This window comes from Polypterus senegalus, chromosome 12 (assembly GCF_016835505.1).
Source record: "Polypterus senegalus isolate Bchr_013 chromosome 12, ASM1683550v1, whole genome shotgun sequence".
Taxonomy (NCBI): Eukaryota; Metazoa; Chordata; class Cladistia; order Polypteriformes; family Polypteridae; genus Polypterus; species Polypterus senegalus.
The window spans coordinates 68,454,141-68,476,413 of NC_053165.1; the positions used below are offsets into that span (position 1 = coordinate 68,454,141).

Below are 22,273 nucleotides of genomic sequence, written 5' to 3' on the forward strand. Positions count from 1 at the left end.
CCTGTCTTGGGAGTTAGGAGGCAGCTGCAGGGAAGAAAGTGAAAACTCCACGAAAGAAGCAGTTGCGTTTGGGATTTTGCTGCAGCTGTATGCTTCCTAGGATAAAGATGTTTTGAATTGATTGATTGATTGACCGTGGGGTTCCCCTCAAAGGCAAACCAGTAACTACTTTCCAGTGCCATTTTACTGTCGCTCCATTAGAATGGGCTAGCTTAGCAACTTTGCACCACATGTGAATATGGAATTGAATTACTGCAAGGCAAGTTAATTATGCTGGCAACATATCAGAAAATGATGATGAGTTAATCTGGCATTCTTACAAAACAATGCGCTGGTAATTATTACATCTTGGGCACCTGTGAGATTACCTTAAAATGTGTCTTTTCATCTACCTGTTTTGTATGCCACTGTCACAGATCTACGTGGATAATAAATGAGGGTCCTTTGCAGAAACCTTGAGCATTGACTGTTTTAGCAGTAAGCATCTTTTGTTTGTACTTTGCATTGCATTCATTACATAAATGGTATAAATATTAAGAGTAAGCTGTAGCAAAGTGTTCCTAGATGAAAATATTTATTTTCACACTTTTCTTATCACTTGGTATGTTGTAAAAGCTTTAAATAAGCAACATTGTAAACCTGTGAACCACCAGTCTTAAGATAATTTTATTATTTCTTGATATTAGGAGAGAATTAAAAATATAAATATTTTTGTGTGAAATGAATTCCACTTCCATCGTGGTTTGGTTTAATAAATACAGAAATCACGAGCATCTTTAGCTGACCCTCCTGTACCGAAGGGATGAGATGGCAAGCTACTTAGGTGTGTGTGTGTGCTTGCATGTTTAAAAAGCATCTCAGGCGAACATTATTTTTTAATTGGTATCTGTCATTGTATTCTCTTTTATTCTACTTGAATAATTTGCTGCCTAACTGTGCCATCCCATTGTTTGTGCATTATCAAGTGTCTTTTGGCACATTAAAATCGCAGTCTCCTGCAGGGCTGTTTTTTAAAATCTGACTGCTTTGAGGTGCTGCTTGTATTGAGCACTCTTTAGTTTTAGCATTGGAAGAACAACTTCCCCAAAGAGGGTGTTATTTAGTTCTTTAATCTGTTTTTAATCCTTTAAAAATCTGCACTGTCTGTCTCTTTAATGATAAAACCTCCAGGGGTGCTCCAGAAAATCGTTGTTGGTCTTTTTTTGATCCACAGGTTGGTCTTTTTCTGTATTTGGGCCAGTACTGAAGTGGTGTTTTGTGTCTTAAACTCTTAAGTTTTAAGTTTATGACCGCTTTTCAAGCAAATGGCTATTACTTTGTAATACAGGAGACAGCCAACATACAAAGATCCAGGCTGTTACGCAGTATCCATAGAATGACTCGGTGTAAATCAAAAATGATTTTCTGAGATAATCACAGACCTGTTCACGCTTTGAGAGTGAGGATGTGCTGCAGGTATTTTGAAGGTCAGAAGATGACTGCTGTAAGGGAGGGAAAAAAGCTACAATTCATGCATTTTTAACTGTAATATTGTGTATTTCTGTGTAGAAACCTCGAATCGTTTCTGAGGCTTGCACTAAGCAAAGTCCATCGTAATTGCTAGTTTGGACATATCCTTGTGTTGGCTAATGTGCGATGGTCTTTTAACTGCATCCAGTGCTGGCTATTATTAAGGTGGGAGACTTAGAATTTACACACAAATATACAGGAAAGGTAAACCGTTTTTCCTTCTGTTTCAAACTTAACAGTTGGTGTCATCATTGGTTTAGGTACTGGTGGAAGACCCCTGAACTTTGTGACCCTACACCAGATAAGAGAGTTTGCTAATGGATGATTACAAAAACAGAACACTTAGAGTTAAATGGTGGTGTACGAAATTTAGTAATAATGGTTTTGATTATTATGTATGGTTAAGTGAACCTGGAAATTGGTACCACAAGCAAACTATGATACTTAGCGTGATGAGAGTTGTCGCATAATCAACCAGAATTTTCAATCAAATAATGAGGAAAAAAACCTGATCTAAATCCGTGAAGTAGTTCTCTCATGGAAAGCGGGCAGACAGACATACAGACGTTGGATTTTATGTATAGAGAGATATTCGGTACTGCTTTAGAAGTAATTTATATTTATTTTGTGTGCAGTATCATACTTGGTGTAATGGAACTCTTGTTTTTTAGGACTTGGAAAAGCATGAATTTCAATGTAGGGAAAACCTGAAAAGCTTTTTTTTTTATTTTATTTTATTTAAAATCCTCCTTGATTGTACTTGTAGACAAATATCAATGGACTGTTGGCTTGTCCATGGCTCCCAGGAAAAGCTCAGGACTCCATGATCCAGAACTGGCCTAAATTGATTTACTGATTAATTGTTACTGTTGGTGTTTGTAATCTGCTGTCATGCTTGTACATTGTACACAGAAAATAAGTGCTTGCATTTAAAGTCATTTGTTTTTAGGGAATTTATAAAATTGGTAACATTTCCTATAATTTCCCTGATGATGTTCCTTGGTAATCACAGCAGCAGTGACTCTGTATCATGTCATAGTAGTAAAAGTACCCAACTGACGCAGCAGTTTGTGCGTACTGAGTACTTAGTGAGCAGTAGGCAGGCTTTGTAGGGGGTGTGAGCACACAGGTGAAGACCGAATCCCCATCGCCGTTGAGCTTCTCTCTATAGCACAAAAGCTGTGGACTCTGCAAAACCCAGACCACAGGGATTTAAAAAGCAGAAGTAATGACAGATGCTAGGGTACAAAAGGAAAATATGCTATTGTAAAGCAACTTCCGTTCCCACTACTGTGGTAGTAAATCGCTAAGCCATTGTTCATCTCTGTGTGCGGTCACCTTCTACTGGGCGCTTGTGTCCATTTATTATTATTATTATATGGTGTGACTCTAGGTTGTATTCTAAGGACTGTCTGTAATTCTGAAAAGTCTCTGGAAGAGCTTTTGAAACTTTGCTTTTTCTGCATTCTTTTTTGTAAAGTTTCATTTTTGGATTTTTTTTTCCCCCAAGAAGAGCAAAGATTAACTCCTATTTTATTGTGAGCTTAGCCTCATTGCTACAGTTAGCTAATCTGTTTACTTTTATTCCTTTTACTGCCTGGACATCCCTTGATTGAAAGATACACGCCATGCTGCCACACATTGTATGTTATTTTCTTCCTTGTATACTGACTAACAGTGTTTCAGATGTTCGTGTATTAGTTAATAGAAGAAGAACAGAGTTGATGGTGGTTGATTCTTCTGGCTCATCAGCTTCATTCTGGTATCCTACAAGAAAGTGTAGAGTCATTTTTGAACATATTGTTCAATTGCCTCCCTCCCCTTTTAAATTCTACACACATCAGCTTGTTTTAAATGCATTTGATAATTGTTTATGGTTGTCTTCCCCTTATGTCACAGCGATTTAGCTAAGCAGTGTGTCCCAACTGAAACAGTTTACCAGATGTCAATCAGCTGGTACAGTAATTTTAAAAAAACTAATATTGTGGTCTGGAAGTGTAGGTGTTGTGACTTAAAACCAGCCAGCTGTGGTGCATATCTCTGCCTCAAACTCCTGGAGTGACCACAAGTATGTCATTTAACCTGACTACTCTCCATTTATAATAGTACATGTAAACAATTACAGCACAATCCCTCTTAACTGGCCTCTCATTAACTGGCTGACGGATTAACCAGCCTGTTAAAATAAAATTTTTTTTTTATCCTGAGTCGTCCTTTATTATATGTATGCATTTCCTTCTTTCCTGGAAGGTGAGAGGGCTCGTACACTCAGAGTGATTTCCATTTACATATTCCTTTATCAATTTTCCACGATGCCTTCTTCTTTCTACCTGGCGGCTCCCCTGCTTCTCCCATCAGGCTTCACAACAGGTGAGTTGTGGCTTGGAGTTCTTTCCAGGGTTGTTTCTTGCTTTCTTCCCCATCCATCTAAGGTAGGCCCCGTGAAGTTCCATTGGTTTTAGTGTGTTTGAAAATCTAGTGTTGATCTCTTTTGTAATTTTCTTGATCACATTTGTCTATAAAAACAGATTATAAAGATGCACCATTTGTTTCTTCAGTTGAGTCTGATCCATAGTAAGGAAGGGTTTTTTTTTTAACCACTTTCCAGTACACCACTTTCTATACTCGATTTTTTGACTTAAGCGTTATCATTCAAACCTGTCTGCCTCCCAGAATGTGGAGTCTTTTTGTTGCGTGTCTTGACTTCTTGGTACACATGGTTATTCTGGAGTTCCGATTAAATAATAACACATAAGTTTTCTAGTGCTAAAATTTGTACTTGTTTCTTTAGGAAAAGGGGTTCCAAAGGCTCCATTCAAAATGTTGTGCCATCTCAACAGATCTCCCAGTTCTATAACCTGAATGTGTTTCTGTATACTCAGTTACACATAACATTTTAATTCGTAAGAAGCAGGTCTCAAGGATGAACTGCAAAAGAGGGTAAAATATTACATGCGTCCGTAACCAGAAGGCCGCATCACGCGGGGGGGATCAAACATAGGTTAGTTATGATCTTCAGAATATGATAAGCAAGGTCAGTGGGCTGTGGGTAACTGCACAACAATGCAGGAAGATACCGCTTGGCACTTGTTTGTAGCCTTTATAAGCAATTGTACATCATTGGGGATTTCTCTAGATTTTCTTTGGCTTTCTCGTGCTTTTACCATTATTATTTACTTTGCATTTGTTCTTGGATGACGCACTGTTCAAGCCCACAAGGAAAGATGGATGGATGTGTTTTTGCCTTTATCCATTTTACCGTGGACTAAGCATTACTGAGAAGTTTGGCAGAAGAGATTTAAGTCTCTGCAGATAATCTAATAAATTTGCAGATGCACCTACCAGAAGAGAGTAACTGAATGTAATGAAAGTATGGATACGTTTGTGTTTGTCAGAAAAGGATAGGAACACATTGAGGGGAATGTTGTGGGGATGAAAGATGGAAAAATTCATTCTAAATAGACTTCTTATGATTGTATCATCACACAACAAAAAAACAAATTGCAATCTTTCGTTACCAGTGGGCATGAGCTTTGTTTTTTTTTTTTGCTGTCTTAAGATGTTCTCTATCCACCAGTAAATCTTAAGACAGGTCTTTGATGTACTCCTTCTTTTAAAATTGAAATTAAGTGTTTATTATTTTAAAAATGATAACCACACTCAAAGTTGTGAATGAAGTGGCCAAACAGAAAAGCTGAGGCCCAGAGACAGAGCTGTGAGAAACTGCTTATGTGAGTGGGGCGAAGGTGGACATGTTGTCAAGACTGGTGACACTTAAACCAGACTCCTACAAGATCAGCTTCTCAAACGTTTGTTGTACTAAGCATAAAGTCTTTAGATGGCCAAATTTCATCTGTCCCTCACTTTACAAGCCTAGCAGTTTCATCGCTGTGCATTTCTGTTAGCAACCTCTGTACCCTTCCAGAAGTCGAGGTTTGCTACAGGTTGATGGGGAAATCCTTTAATGTCAGGCAAGGGACCGCTAATTGTGAGGCACCAGGGCTTCTGGTTAGTTCGGGTTCTTTGTATTGCTCTCTATCTTGTCAATTCACCGTTAATAGTCTGATTGTAATGAAATGGATATTTTTGTTTCTTCTTCATTGTAGACATTAAGGGGAATATTCAAATAAAAATATGCTTTCTAACAGAATGTCAAGTAATAAGCTACCTTGGTGTCTGCTGAAGAAATGTTTATATCAGGGTCTCCATTTGTGGCCAAAATATGCTGTGTTTAAAGTAACACCCTTCAACAACACTAGACAGAAAACGAAAATCTCATTTATGAACTTAGAAATCAGATATTTTTGCAATATAAAGATGTAATTTTATTTTAATGAAAAATTATAATACTAATATCGCAAGAAAGCCCTGGTAAAGTTTTTGTGTATCTTTTTATATGAGTGGTCAAAAATAAACATTAAAGAAGACTATCTTTTCAAAGTGTTAGATAATTTTTAAAATCTGCAATATCGGGGGCCTAAATCCTTTCTAGGAGGGCTGCCATGGCGGCAGTTTTTTATTCCAGCTGCTTAATTGGTAGCCATTGTTAAGTGGCTGAACACAGTGTATTGTCTTCATTTTAATTCTGTCACAGAACCTAAACTGCTTAGCTTTTCCTCGAAAAATTCATGAGCTGCTCCGTCAAAAACTATATTAGGATGTTCTTAGAAAAAGAAAATGTTAGAAATGCCCTCGTGCAGGGGGTACCTGGAGGGCCACAGTGGCTTCAGGTTTTATAATTTTGCTGTCTGACACTTGGCACTACTGGACTATATGATTTTAAAGTAACTTGTATGTTCCATTAGCAGCAGGAATTGGCTACAAATTAAGAAAGTAGCTGGAATTAAGACCTTCTTACTCTGTAGCACTCCAGGAAATTGAGTTGGAAACCCCCATGTACTATAATTTGTGCACCCATTAATATAAATGCTCATCCATTAGAGAGGAAGATAGCAGTTAAGGCAAAAGATGACCCAAAATGGTTCTTTCAGTATTTTGCAGTAAATGAACAGGCAGGAAAAGGTGAAGTGCATCAGAAACAGTAGACGGTGAAATGGCAGATGCACTAAAGTCACATTTTTCTTAGGTCTTCACTAGCAAGGAAGCAGATAAACTTCCAGAGGTAACCGAGACTACTAAGGAGGTACTGAGGGATTTAAAAATTTGTAGAGGAAGAAGTACTGCATTGATTAAATAGGCTGGAATCAAACAAATCACCAGGACCAAATCATATTTACCCCCAAGTTCTTAAGGAGGTTAGCGAGTACAGATACAAATCTTTGACGCCTATTTTTAGGAAGTCACTGTGCACTCAGGAAGTTCTGAAGGCCCAAAAATTGGCAGATATTATCCCTTTATATAAAAAGCGTGACTGAGCAGATCCAAGCAACTATAGGCCAGTAAGCTTAACATGCACCATGGGAAAATTAATGGAGAGAATTAAGAATACGATTGAGCAGCACATGGCAAGAACAGGAGTTTTACTGAACAGTCAGCGTAGGTATATTAGAGGGAGGTTGTGTTTTACCAGCTTGTTGGAATTCTATGAGGAAGCAACATAAAGATGTAATGAAATTACAAATTTTGACTTTCTGAAAGTACTAGGGGCTCTGCCCCCTGCTCACTTCGCTCACCCACCCCCGGGTTTGGTTAACTGGATATACAATTTTAAGGGATTATTTTAATGGGAATTGTTACATACTCTTATTTCAATGTTACATCGCTTCTCTGTAATCATAAATGTACACCTGACTGACTTTTGGTTTCTTCAAAATTAAACTTGTCGTAGCTTTAATTGTTGGGGGACCACAGATTCTCATAGTGTAAGGTCCATTATTGTGTAAAAAAAGTTTTGAGCATTGAATGACGCAAACACAAACAGATTATTATATACATGGAAATTTTGCCTGTGGTGTTCGTGGATTTCACTTTCACTATGTCATGCTTCTGACATACCATCTATGTCCATATATTTTATCTTTTTGCTGTTCTGTTATTTCTCCAGGTAATTTCCTTGTGCTAATGCGATATTTACTCTTTTTTATTTATTTATTTTTTTGATACTTTTGAATTTTACTACTTCACACATTAGTATATGCCAACATTTTGTTATTGACTACTAAAATATGAACAATGTTTGTGTTTTAACAATGTGTTTTCACAGATTATTATAGAAACGGAACCCACAAGAAATGCATGTGTTCCGAATAACGATCTATTATTTCCACTCAAACTCTAGCAGTTCACTCGCAGATAATCAGTCAAGGCACGAGCTGGGAGAACTTTGTGAATGTTCTGCGGTTATGGGGGGATGGAATAGCAGGCTGCTTGTCTTTATCAGCACATTTACAGGAAAAAAGACGCTGACGGGGAGGTGCGAACGGATTTAAGGTGGGCTGGATTTACGAGTTTATTTGTAGGCCCTGGTGTTTCTAGTGTTAAGTCATAGTGCACTTGATAATATCAACTGCCAGACAGTGTTCAGAAGCCACTAAGAAGACTAACAATGTCAGATTGTATAGTACCCTGATGTGTGGAGTACAAGTCCAAGGAGGTTATGCTGAAGCTTTATAACACATTCATACCAAGTATTGTGTACAATTTTGACCTCCAGCCTACTAAAAGGACATAGTAGCACTAGGAAAAATCCAGAGAAGAGCGATGAGGCTGATTCCAGAGCTACAGGGGATGAATTATGAGGAAAGATTAAAAGAGCTGAGCCTTTACAGTTTAAGCAAAAGGAAGATTAAAAGGAGACATGATTAAATTGTTTAAAGTTATGAGTGACATCAGTCCAGGAGATCGAGACGGTGACTTTAAAATGAGCTCATCAAATACACACGTACACAGTTGGAAACTTACCGTAGATCCCGTTATATAAGCCGAGAATTTTGTCCTGGATTTTTGGCTTGGATTTTGGGGGTCGGTTTGTACAACGAGTATCGTTTCAGATTCAAGATTTCCAGCGCAATGTCGGTTTTGCCGATGAATACGGAAGTAAATAATGACGAAACCACAGAGCCATCTTTCAGATGAAGAAGTAACTTTGCATGCCGGTACTTTAAATTAAATAAAGAATTTATTCAAAAAAGTGTTTTAGTTGTTGATTTTATTAATCAAATTTATAATTATCGGGAAGTTTAAAATAAAAATTTTTGTTTTGATTTACGATCAACATCTTGCGTTACGACCCGGATGTGGTCACGTGTATTCGCTTGTGCGATTGTAAACAGAGAGCTTTAGTAGCGCCGGTCGGAGCCCAGATACATGTGTTTGTAGATGTAATTTCGATCATTGCAGTGATTTACCTATATATATAATTCATTAAGACCATGCAAGCAAGACACAATTGCTAAGGAAGGAAGAGAAGGTAAAGAAAGCAATCACAATCGAAATGAAGATGGAAATTGTGTGGAAATATGAGCGTGCTGTTCGTGTGACCAATCTCGCTAATATGTACAGCATGTCGAAATCCACCATCTTGACAGTTTTAGAAAGAAAAGATTTGCATAAGGAGGCTCTTTCTAAACAATAACCACCTTCCGTTTTTCTCCTCCTCCTGCCTTCCTGCAGCCCAAAGATGTCAAATTAAATGGTGAGTACAGTATGAAATTGTTGTTTCTAGAATAGAATGCCTTTTATTGTCACAATACACATCTACAATGAGATTAAAAGCAGCTCCTTCAGTGCAGAACAAAAGTTCTGTATAGAGCTTATATGGTTGTTTTTTTAGCCTTAGCATAACGCCGGATCTGCGGCCCCACTTCTGCTTTCTTTCCCTCCTCCGTCTGTGTCATCTCCTAGACCTGACAACAATCCATGGAGAGCCCGCTGGTCTCACTATGTTGTCTGGGATGTTGTGCGTGTAATGAAAAACACTCGAAACAGATGTCTGGCTCTGGACACCGATGTCTATAAGGTTCTGACAGGTGTAGCGGATGTTCGCCGAACCAATCGTGCACAAACAAGGGATAAAAAAAGTACAAAAACAACAAAAAAAGTGCACTGAAAAGGAGAGCCATGAGCTGCTGCGACCATGCGCGCCGCCATGCTTCTAGCTTAATCTAGCCTACTTCTGGTAGGCTAGGCACTTTTTATAACTTTTTTGTTAGCACATTCGAAAAATTATTGGTGTTTTGGTAAATTATGCACATTATACAACCCTTTTTTATTATGAAAAGGTTAAGTGTTGCAGTGGGAGGTTTGGAACGCATTATGGGTTAGCCTTTGCGAACGAATTAAGTTCGTAAATCAAGGGTCCACTGTATTGCGTATTTAAGTTAATCAAATTTATAACAAGTCTCCGGAAATCCACCCGCCGATATAGTTTCAACACAAAGGTTTCATTTTACCAAACTTCTCCGCAATCACTTCCTGGTTTCCATCAAAAATGCCGGCAGTCTCAAATTCTCGCCGATAAACATGATAAATATACCTGAAGAGACACTTTTAAGGAAATTTAGAAAATTTTGCTTGGAGAAGGGGGTCGGCTTAAATACCAGTCATCGGCAAATAATGTAATTTAGTAGGTAGAGAAGGGGGTCGGCTAATATACCGAGTCGGCTTGTATTCTGGGATCTACGGAAAGTGTAAATTTCACACAAACATTGGAATTTTTTATTTACCCAGAGGACCACAGACACATGGAGTAAGCTACCAAGTAGTGCGGTAGACAGTAGAACTTCAGGGACTTTCAAAACTCAACTTCAACAACAACAACAACATTTATTTATATAGCACATTTTCATACAAACAGTAGCTCAAAGTGCTTTACATATTAAAGAATAGAAAAATGAAAGACACAATTATAAAACAAAATAAATCAACATTAACATCGGATAAGAGTAAGGTTCAATGGCCAGGGGGGACAGAAAAAACAAAAACTCCAGACGGCTGGAGAAAAAATAAAATCTGTAGGGATTCCAGACCATGAGACCACCCAGTCCCCTCTGGGCATTCTACCTAACATAAATGAAACAGTCCTCTTTGGATTTAGGATTCTCACGGAAGGACTTGATGATGATGATGGTCTTGTAGACTTCTGCTTTTTAATCCATCCATCATTGTTGGAGCATCATAAAGCTTTGAGTAGGTGGAGGTGGCGCAGGCCACCACCACAAAGAAACCGGAAAAAGAAACAGAAAAGAGAGTAGGGGTCAGTACCGATTTTAGAGCCACCATGAATAGTTATTATGATGAATTGAACATACAGAGTATCAGGATTAAGTTAAATTAAGATTAAAATGAAGTTATAAAAAGGCCATGTTAAAGTAATGTGTTTTCAGCAGTGTTTTAAAGTGCTCTACTGTATCAGCCTGGCGAATTCCTATTGGCAGGCTATTCCAGATTTTAGGTGCATAACAGCAGAAGGCCGCCTCACCACTTCTTTTAAGTTTTGTTCTTGGAATTCTAAGGAGACACTCATTTGAGGATCTGAGGTTACGATTTGGAATATAAGGTGTCAGACATTCCGATATATAAGATGGGGTGAGATTATTTAAGGCTTTATAAACCATAAGCAGAATTTTAAAGTCAATTCTGAATGACACAGGTAACCAGTGTAGTGACGCTAAGACTGGTGTGATGTGTTCTGATTTTCTTTTCCTAGTTAGGATTCTAGCAGCTGCATTCTGCACTAGTTGCAAACGATTTATATCTTTTTTGGGTAGTCCAGAGAGGAGTGCGTTACAGTAATCTAGTCGACTGAAAACAAACGCGTGAACTAATTTCTCAGCATCTTTCAGTGATATAAGAGGTCTAACTTATGTTTCTTAAGTGAAAAAATGCTGTCCTAGTGATCTGATTAATATGCGATTTAAAATTCAGATTACAGTCAACAATTACCCCTAAGCTTTTTACCTCCGTCTTGACTTTTAATCCTAATGTATCCAGTTTATTTCTAATAGCCTCATTGTATCCATTATTGCTGATCACTAAAATTTCAGTTTTGATGATATTAGAAGAATTAAGTGGATACGATTGTTGAGTTTTTTTTTTTTTTGGCTAATTGGCCTTTTCTCATCTAGATTGTTGTAATATTCTAATAGAAAAGGAATCTGTTAAAGTCTGTTTGAGCAGAATTAGGTGCCAGGAGGGATCAACACTGGACAGAGTCCTTGGCAGATCATGCTTACTCATCATTTCAGAAGTGGCCAATTGGCACAACTTGCATATGTTTAGGATGAAGAAGGGAAATGTAGGTAGTCGGGTCTAGTACAGTGGTATAGGGAGAGTGAATAAACTTGGACCCTCTGTATATTCTGGGATTTAACCCCAGTCGTGATGTCCTAATGTGAAAGTGCTCAGTTTTGTCAGTGTATTTAAAAAAAACTTTTTTGAAAGACTTAATCTATACTAATAAAAGGCAAAGCCCTCACTCACTCACTGACTCACTCACTCACTGACTCATCACTAATTCTCCAACTTCCCGTGTGGGTGGAAGGCTGAAATTTGGCAGGTTGATTCCTTACAGCTTCCTTACAAAAGTTGGACAGGTTTTATATCGAAATTCTACGCGTAATGGTCATAACTGGAAGCAGTTTTTCTCCATTTACTGTAATGGAGATGAGCTTCAACGCCGTGGGGGCGGAGTTTCGTGTGACATCATCACGCCTCCCACGTAATCACGCAGTACATAGAAAACCAGGAAGACCTCAAAAAAGCGCTCAAGAAAACATGCATTATATAATTGAGAAGGCAGCGAAACAATAAGAAGCGAGTTCTGCTACTTCGGAAACAAAGCACGATGTAAACCTACACTTTAAATTAAGTTCATAGACAGGCTGCCGCTGGCGTTTGTAATTTAGTGCCTGCCCATATAAGGCCATCCGTCAGCGGCAATCCAATAGCAAACTGCCACGGGTAAATATTCACGGGTGAAGGACTGTGCTTATGGAGAGGAAGATGAGATGGTCAGGGTGGTGTTTGACACAAACTCAGCGAAACTGCCAGAGAAAGTTTTAAGTGCCAGGACTAAGGTAACATTAAATAAAGCTATGGACATAGCACGAGATGGCCCCAGCACAGCTGGGAACCTTCGATGCAAGTACACCGAGTGGCTCACGTGAACTGACGCAGTGCACAGATAAAAAGCAACAGTTCCAAAGAGCTGAACAAAACCGAATTACACAATTGAAAAGGCAGCAAAAAATATGAAGCGTCTGATAAGCATATTCATAAATGCAGCTACTGTGGAAACAAAGCACACGGTGGAAAAAGTCAATGTCCCGCTAAAGGAAGACAGCGTAAAAAAAACACCCGTGCATGCAGTTTGTCACATCACAGATAAAAAGGAAGACGAGCTGTTTATTGATGCAGTAAGGAACTAATCGATGAATGAAACCTCTTATCTTTACAACGATTGACAAACACGGAATGTAACTTGAACACATCGTACAAATACGAGCCTGATTGAAAGAAATAATGATAATCAAATCCTTGATGACAGCAACATTCAATAACACTCACAAAACAATTACTGTATATTGACAATCATGTTACGTTATTTTTAAAATGTTCCCTTTTCTTTTTCATAACTTCTACTTCTCCACTGCGATACACGGGTATATATATAAATGTATATCTATAGCCCGATCTACAATATATACTTTAGCATAGACAAGCGGTGGAGCAATTGTAGAGTCTTCGCTTCTAACGCCGACATTCGAGGTTCGATTCCGAGAGGGATGTACTGACTATGTACGCGCTACCGATTCATTTTACCTTCCCATCTCCTTGGTTTGTGATGTATGAAAAATATTAGGTTAACGCAGAATCATGTTACGTTATTTTTAAAATTTTCCCTTTCTTAGCACAAGCACAGTTGAGAAGCTTCGATGCATGTACTCCATAACGCGTTAAAAAATAACGCATTTAATCACACTTTCAATTCCAAGCAAACGGGAACTTTTGTCAATGCATGATTTCCTGGTACATCCATTACACTGATGCACACATCACAGCTACAAAAATGTTAGAGTCGGAATAAAGCGCTTCCTACGACTGATCATTTCGACTACCCGAGCGAAGCCTTGATAAAAGCATGGTTTTGTGCACACTGAAAAGCAAGCAAAATTAGATGCATTACAGAAAGCGGACTTTGTGGCTCTTACTGGGGATCATTGGACTTCCGTGACCGTTAGTAATTCTAAATACATCTAATTACAAAATGTTCAATGATCACACTGTTTTAGCCTAATGTACAAAATAATTTTGGCTAATGTTACTCAGAGTTTAAAGAGTAAGCTGGTCAAATTACCTTTTATGTTTCTGACTTATTTTTTTAAGAAGAAAAACTGCACTTTATGTTGAAATTTTGGTTATTATTATTTAAAGACAATACTATTCTGAAAATGTACTTAAAGTACTTAAACTACCACTTTATTTTTAAGTCTGCCCAATTTTAACCAGGGATGATATTTTTGTTTCTGTTTTGAATTCAAATGCAGTTTAAAAGCTTTTTTCAGAAATTAAAACCGCTTCAGTTTACAATATTCATGTCCATGTCTATTATTTGATTCTGTTGCCCACTAAAACCGTTTTAAATAAAAAAAAAACATTTGCGATTTGGGGCAAATTTACGTGTGCGATTACATACGATTAATCAAGATTAATTCTTACACAGCCTCTAATTAATTGGATTAATTTTTTTAATCGAGTCCCACCCCTAATATATATATGTAGATATATATATATGTGTATATACAGTATATATGTTGATATGTATATGTTGTATATACAGTATGTATATATGTGTGTGTGTGTATATATACAGTATGTGTATATATATGTATATATATGTGTATGTGTATATATATGTGTATATATATGTGTATATATATGTATATATATATATGTGTATATATGTATATATATATATGTGTATATATACCAGCAACACTCATGACAATTACAAAACAATTACATTGTCAATCATGTTACGTTATTATTAAAATGTTTCCTTTTCTTTTTACTTCTCCGCTGCCAATCGCAGCTATTTTGCTATATAGATAGATAGATAGATAGATATGACAACAACACTCATATCAATGACAAAACAATTACATTAACAATCATCTTACGTTATTTTTAAAATGTTTGCTTTTCTTTTTCATAACTACTTTAACACACTACTTCTCCGCTGCGAAGCGCGGGTATTCTGCTAGTCTATACTAATAAAAGGCAAAGCCCTCACTCACTCACTCACTGACTCATCATTAATTCTCCAACTTCCCGTGTAGGTAGAAGGCTGAAATTTGGCAGGCTCATTCCTTACAGCTTACTTACAAAATTTGGGCAGGTTTCATTTTGAAATTCTACACGTAATGGTCATAACTGGAACCTACTTTTTCGTCCATAGTCTATAATAGACTTCTGCTCAATTCCCGTGGGAGGCAGAGTTACGCCTCCCACGTAATTTAGTGCCTGCCCATATAAGGCCGTCCGTCAGCGGCAATCCAATAGAAACACTGCCGCTAAATATTCACGGGTGAAGGACTGCGCTTATGCAGAGGAAGATGAGATGGTCAGGGTGGTGTTTGAAACCTGTTATCTTTACAATGATTGACAAACACGGAATGGAACTTGAACACAACACATTCTACAAATACGAACCTGATTGAAAGAAAAAATGATAATCAAATCTGAGGTTTGATTCCCGAGAGGGGGTGCACTGAGTATGTACTCGCGCTTCCAATTCATTTTACCCTCGCATCCCCTTGGTTTGAGACGTATGAAAAAATATGCGGTTAACACAGAAAGACAGATCACCAATTGAAGCTTTATGAAAAATGGATACAAAGCGCAATCCTAAGACAGATCGGAGGCAAATTTCATTTCAAAAGACTACCTGGCGGAAGCCTTGATAAAAGTGTGGTTTTGTGCAAGCTGCCCAAATACGAACCTGATTGAAAGAAATTATAAGCAAATCCTTGATGACAGCAACACTCATAACAGTCACAAAACTATTACTTTCACAATCATGTTACGTTATTTTTAAAATGTTTCCTTTTCTTAGCACAAGCACAGCTAAGAAGCTTTGATGCATGTACTCCATAACGCGTTAAAAAAAAAAAATAACTTATTTATTCACACTTTCAATTCCAAGCAAGGGGAACTTTTGTCAATGCATGATTTCCTGGTACATCGATTACACTGATGCACACATCAGAGCTACAAAAATGTTAGAGTCGGAATAAAGCGCGTTCCTACGACTGATCGGAGGAAATTTCATTTCAAAAGACTACCCGACGGAAGCCTTGATAAAAGTGTGGTTTTGTGCACACTGAAAAGCAAGCAAAAATAGATGCATTACAGAAAGCGGACTTTGTGGCTCTTACTGGGGATCATTGGACTTCCGTGACCGTTAGTAATTCTAATTACATCTAATTACAAAATGTTAAATGATCACACTGTTTTAGCCTAATGTACAAAATAATTCTCCGCTGCGAAGCACGGGTATTTTGCTAGTTTTTAAAATAAAACTAGAATTACTTTAGTAAAAAAAAGTTTAAATACTGCAACTCATGCAGACACGACACAAAAGGCACTGGTTAGGGGTCGCGTTGAGACGCGGGTGCTACGGGGCATGTCTACTTCCTCCATTTATGTACTTTTTTTTCCCCTCCACTTTTTGACGGGTTGGGTTAAGCGCTACGGAGGCCATAAACATAATTTGGTTGCCATATAAAATGCACAGTTTTTAGTTTAATAACAAAATGCCAGAGGATGTTAAATAGGGAGAGCACAAGTCAAAAAGAAGCTGCCTATCTGACCCTCTTGTTGCCTCAAATTGACTGGGAGTGGTGATCTGCATCGCTACTCATCCAGCAGCTGAAAATTGACATATGAAGCTCATGTAAGAGCTGAGTTTTATTGCACTATGCAATTGCACATTGACAAATGCCAAACTATTTGAGGTAATGAATGTCTGTTCTTAAAATACTTATTTAAATGCTTATTTAAACTGATGCAGCTGGCAGCATCTTCTCTCTGAGTAAATAAAAGCTGTGGGTAGTACACTGAAAAACTGTTTTAATGATATTTTAAAAATAAAAGCATGTGTGAGACAATTCAAGAAGCTGTAGCTATCAGTTTTCTTAAATCTCTTGAGGTTTTTCAAGGTGATAAGACAACTGAGAAATGATGGTTGTTGCTGAATGATCCGTTTGAGAAATAAATTAATCAACTTTGACATTTGTGTGGTTTGAAATAGCCAAAGGTGTTCCTTGCTCTTTCACTTGTAGAAAGGTATGGGGTGTCTTTGTGATAGTAGGTTGTTGAGAGAAGTCCTACAGATGCCACCTTTTATTTGCAATGGCAGCACAGAGTGAACTTCAGACCAAAGATCCAAACTTGGAGTTTTTCGCCTGTCCTTATTGGAGAGTGCTTTGATTTCCCCACCAGCCCTTTGTTCCTAAGAGCTGCATTAGTTCCAGTACTGGTACCTTTGAGTGAATTCGTGCGTTGCATTAGTTTTTATAATGTTTCCCTTCAAGGGAAGTCTCCAGAGGCATCCATTTTTAACTGCAGTCTCGTAATCTTTACTGACAGCTGCGGATATAGGGCTTAATTTGAAAAATCGCAGGTTTGAGATGCCATGAAATTATCAATGGCAGCCAGCAGGCCAGGAGAGCTCTTCAGGCAAAGAGATTTGATCTTTTATTTATGGCAGATTAAATAGTGAAAAGAGTTCTTACACAACACAGTTTTGGAGTACCGTGTGTGCAGTTGTTTGTTGAATATTCACACAGATTCTAAACACTGCGGTAGAGAATGACCATCACTACCATACATCCACCATAGAGTTCATTTGGGTGTCAGTGATAAATGGTGCAGATGAAGATCGTAAGTACGTATTGATGAGGGCACAGTATGGCAACCTTAGCATGAAAGGTTTCACGGAATCCTTCTCTCTTTTGTAGCTGGTTTTTGATTTGGCTTGCAAGATAAGATTGAAGAATTTGATACCAGGCTAAGCAACTACTTGCATGAATGGCTCTGGTAAGTCGCAGTCAAAGCGGTGCTGTTAATGCTATTTTGTCGTAACAGTCTCATTGACACTCTCCTCTGACAGCCAACAATGCAGAGACCAATCAACAACACACAAAACGTCTTCTGTAGAGCATTCTATTTTAACGAGTGACCGCAGGCATTTGATGCCATGCTGGAAGAAACCCAAATGGCTAATGTTTGCACAAGTCTGTTCATCTTGTAGACTTTGCTACCATCTACTGGATAGAAGTACATGATGCATTCTAGGCAACATTACTCGACGGTTAGTCCTCTTACCTTTTGATGTCGACTTTCCTCGACAACCACCTTCTAGTCTTTATGTTGACTGTTGTCATGAGAGTTAAATTAATATAGTAGTGCAGTGTATGGCGCACGGGGGGCAGTGCTTGACAGCTGTGTATGAGAGGATTGAAGTTCTGATGTATAGAACATTCAACCTTAGTGGTATTAGGGGTGTAAAGCACCAATATTTCTTATAGCCCATCACCTACAGCTGTCAAGTAAACTGATAGGGGTAAAATGCATTAGTAAATAAATGCAGACTATTAGATTGTTTGTTTAAAACCTCCATTGCATTTTCTGTCACCCACAGGATCACAGGGACGATGGAGCCCATCACTTTTAGGTATTTATTTTAAAATGTGTAGAGCTGATATTAACCTTCAGATACATAAAATATTGCAAAGAACATGGTCTTACAGTATAAGATACATACACATTTTAAATCCATTCTTAAGGCATACATTTTTCTTTATACAATCACATTTTATAACTTAAGGTGGTCAAAAATATCGCTCTTTTCTTTGAATTACTAGTTAGATCTTTGATTGGGTGGGGAATCCCCGTAATGTGTTTGCTTTCAGGGTGAGGGGGTCCTGATATTGCGTAGAGGCATTGTCAAATTTAAGTCTTGAAATACTTGCTGTAGGTTTTATTTTTTATTTAATTATTTTTTTTAGAAGGCATTCAAATGATGGAGCTGTCATCATACGTGAATTGCAATAAGTGACTAATTAACAATATTGTTTGAGTTTTGATACTGTTAAAGACCAGTAGTGCAGTGTTAGGATCATTTTGGGAGACATTTGATTTAAAAAACGCTCAATTACGAACATAAGCACTGCATACTAAGTAAACAGACAAACACTGTAGACCAGTGGTTCTCAATCTATGGGGCAGGTCTCCCTAGGGGGGGTGCGAAGATGTGAAAAAAAGAAAACAATCAAAAATATGAAAACTACATCTATTGAAAACAAAGCAAATTAACTTAAACTACATTCTGATACTAGAAAAATAAATACATAGTTAGATAAATGTCGATAAAAGTTAAGTAGGCATAATAAAATATGCATCTATGATATATTATTAATTTAAAAAGAACAAATTGGTATTAGTGGGCTCCTTTCAAAAAAACGTTAGGGGGGCACGTTTAAAACTGTTATGAAAACTCGGGTCGCAAATACGTAAAGGTTGAGAAACGCTGCTGTAGACAACTTGGTTGCAGATTCTCCAACCCTACCAACAGTGTGCAGCGATTTTTAAACATTCAATTGGCTTAATGATTGGATGCTGCATTGCGTTTATCCTGCGGGCCCATGCCCTCCAGACTTGCCTGTGGAGAAGTATGCAGGTCATTGAGTTTGTCAGGCAGTCCATCTTCAGTATTTTCAGTGTTAAGGCAAACACTATCTGGAAGAGAATCAGGATATGAAATATGATCAAGCAGAAACAAGTGGAAACAGAGAAGATGAAAGCTTTGGCACCAAAGGTAAAATGCTACTTAGAGATCAAAGTTGGAGGCAAAGTGGCGACTTCAGAAACCAGAAATGTACACCACATTTGTTGTTGTTGTGTGTATCTTGTGTTTTTTTAATCCAAGCCGCGTGTACGATTTGAATCATTGTGCTGCTATTTAAAAAGTCACACTGATAATGTAAGATGCCGCACCGTCTGAAACCGCATTCCTTGGCAGTCAGGAGCACCATGCCACCACCCATATGCAAAATAATGTGGCACCATAAAATAAGTAATTGGTGTGACCAGGAAACCTAATGGAAAAGTAACTGTGGAAGTCTTCCAGAATTAAAGAAACACAACAAGATTTGCAGAAAGGTTTTAGTTTCTGTTGTGCGGCAGGAATGCAACACAAGTTAGTGGTCAGGAAACACAAGTGGCCCAGGGCCTACATCGTGCAGGAACACATTGGTTCCTGAGGTGGGAAGGCATCCTAAAATACACGTAGCTCTTCTAAGTAAAATCCATGCGGGGAAAAATGGACCCAGTGACGGCAAGCCCTGGGTGCAGATATACCACCTGATAAGGGAGACCATGGGGAAGTGGTGATTTTTTACTTTTAAAATCGGTGAACACTGATCATTGGTCTGAACATCTAGTTAGCCTGCAGGTTTGGAATTTGATGAACCTGCTATTGTCTGGACCAGTGTGTCTGCACTTTGGAGTAAGACCTTACCCAACATTGGTCTCACTCTGTAAGAAGAGAAAAGAAATATGAAGTACCTGTGCAACACCTATGGTTTTTTGAGGACATTAAGTGAATGGCTGCACAGATGTCGATGAGGTTCTAATAATAACCAATAGGATTGAGAAGCTTCAATGGGCCATCTTCCTTTCTGTCACTCAGTCTTCATGTGCCTTTTTGCAGATTAGCCTTGCCATACCTGTGACTACAAAGCTCATTCCAGGATTGGCCCAAACAGCTGACACAGCATCTCCATATAATACGGAGAACCTTAAATAACTGACAAAATGAGATCTCCTTTGTGTTGAGGAGACCGCAGTGTCTGTGTTCACTGGCCTGAAACACGGCTCCTCCAACACGTATTCTCCATGTCTTTTACCCTGAGCAAGTTAATTAGAAACACATGAATGCCTTGTCACTTGTTTGAATTTCTCAGTATGTGTCTTCATTTTGTCACTAATTATTTATTTTGACATTCACTGCAAGCTTGTATGTGTCTAGTGAAGGTGGCAGCACAATTTGCCATCCCTCATCCTCAGCATGTGCTCATGTGATATGGCAAGCCAAATTAGCATTTAGAGATATCAAAATGAATTTCAGATATCTTAAAATGCTGTTTGGCCTTTCACATACCTGAAAGTCAATTCAAGGTATCCAGAAATAAATTACACTTTTAGTTTAAGATAACCACTGTACATTTTCAGCTATCTCAAAATAACTTCCAGCACATACAGTTTGAGATATCTCAAGCGGACCTCATTGCAATTTGAAGTTACCTGAAATTGAATTTGAAATATCTCTGAATCACTTCCTGTTTTTTTTTTCCCCCCCAGGTGAACTCTGGACTGCATTAAGATATTTCAAAATGTGTCCGAGTCCTCTTAAAATAATGGGGAAGTCAATTTGAGATGCCTTGAAGTGTAGTTTGGATCTTCAAAAAAAACACATGGGCATCTCTTTTGAGATGAATGGGAAACGTGGCTGACATATTTTAAATTGTCTTTTATATATCTCTAAGTGATATTTGGATATCTTGAAAGAACGTTTACATTTTTTTCCCCCCCAGATATCTTGAATTCCTATTATGAGATGCCTTGAAGCATCTTTTAAAATATTGCAAAAGGGGGTTCCCATTCTAAGTTTGTTTCAGATACTTTGATATCAGAAACGACATCTTGTATGAATTTTTAAATATCGTGGAACAATAACCTTTTGCGATATCTACATTGCATTTCATGATATGTTAAAATACTGCAAGTTCCTCTGCTGTTCAAGCAAGCAAGCTCAAATCTATTGGATGCCTTTGAAAAGCCAGGAAAATTAAGGTAATGGTGTTGTATGTTGTTTTGTGATGTCTTGAATTTCTTTCAGACACCTTAAAACGCATTTGAGATTTGTCCAACTGACCGGGATGTCATTTTATTGTGTTATATTTTCAGGCATCTGTAGATCCTCCAGATTGCCGTTTATACTAAGTTGTGCGTGTCCGTGTGTGCATTAATGGAATTTCTTTAATTGCTTTTCGCGAATGGGCTGATCTAAGACCATGGTCCAAGCATTGGTACCCAAAATGAATTGGAACAAACCATATCAGTGCTTGACTGTCCGTTGTACAGTTTGGTCCACAAATATTTAGTCAGTGATAACAGTTTTTATAGTTTTGGCTCTGTGTGCCATCACAGTGGATTTGAAATGAAGCAATCAAGATGTGATTGAAGTGTAGACTTGTACTTTTAGTTTATGGCCTTTTAACAAAAACAATGTATGAGCCGTTTAGTAATGAGAGACATTTTTATACATGGCCCCCCGTTTTCTGCGCTCAAAAGTACTTGAACAAACTAACATAATCTTAAATCTAATGATCCTTTTCAGTATTGGGTTGAAAATCCTTTCCAGTAAATGATTGCCTGATGTCTGAACCCATGGCCATCTCCAAGTGCCGAGTTTCCATCCAACTGATGCTTTGCCAGGTCTTCACTGCTGCTGTCTTCAGGTGTTGCTTGTTCATTGGACTTTGTGCCATCAGTTTTGTCCTCAGAAAGTGACATGCATGTCCAGTTGGGTTGAGGTCAGTTGATTGCCTTGGCCATTGAAGAATATTCCACTGCTTTGTGTTGTAAAGCACTTGGTTTGCTGTCCCAGTAGGTTTTGGCTCTTTGTCCATCTGTATTGTGAAGTGTCATTTTTGCTGCATTTGTCTAACTCTGAGCAGACAGTATAGCGTATTATCGTGGTTCTGACGCTGAAGCAGACGCAGCCTTTTATTATTCAGTG

General features: G+C 38.1%; 1 protein-coding gene across 1 annotated transcript in view; it reads left to right on the forward strand.

Moving 5' to 3' along the window:
* slc15a4 (solute carrier family 15 member 4) overlaps nucleotides 1-22,273 on the forward strand; it is an 84,292-nt gene that overhangs the window by 47,356 nt on the left and 14,663 nt on the right. The gene's annotated exons all lie outside the window — the stretch shown is intronic.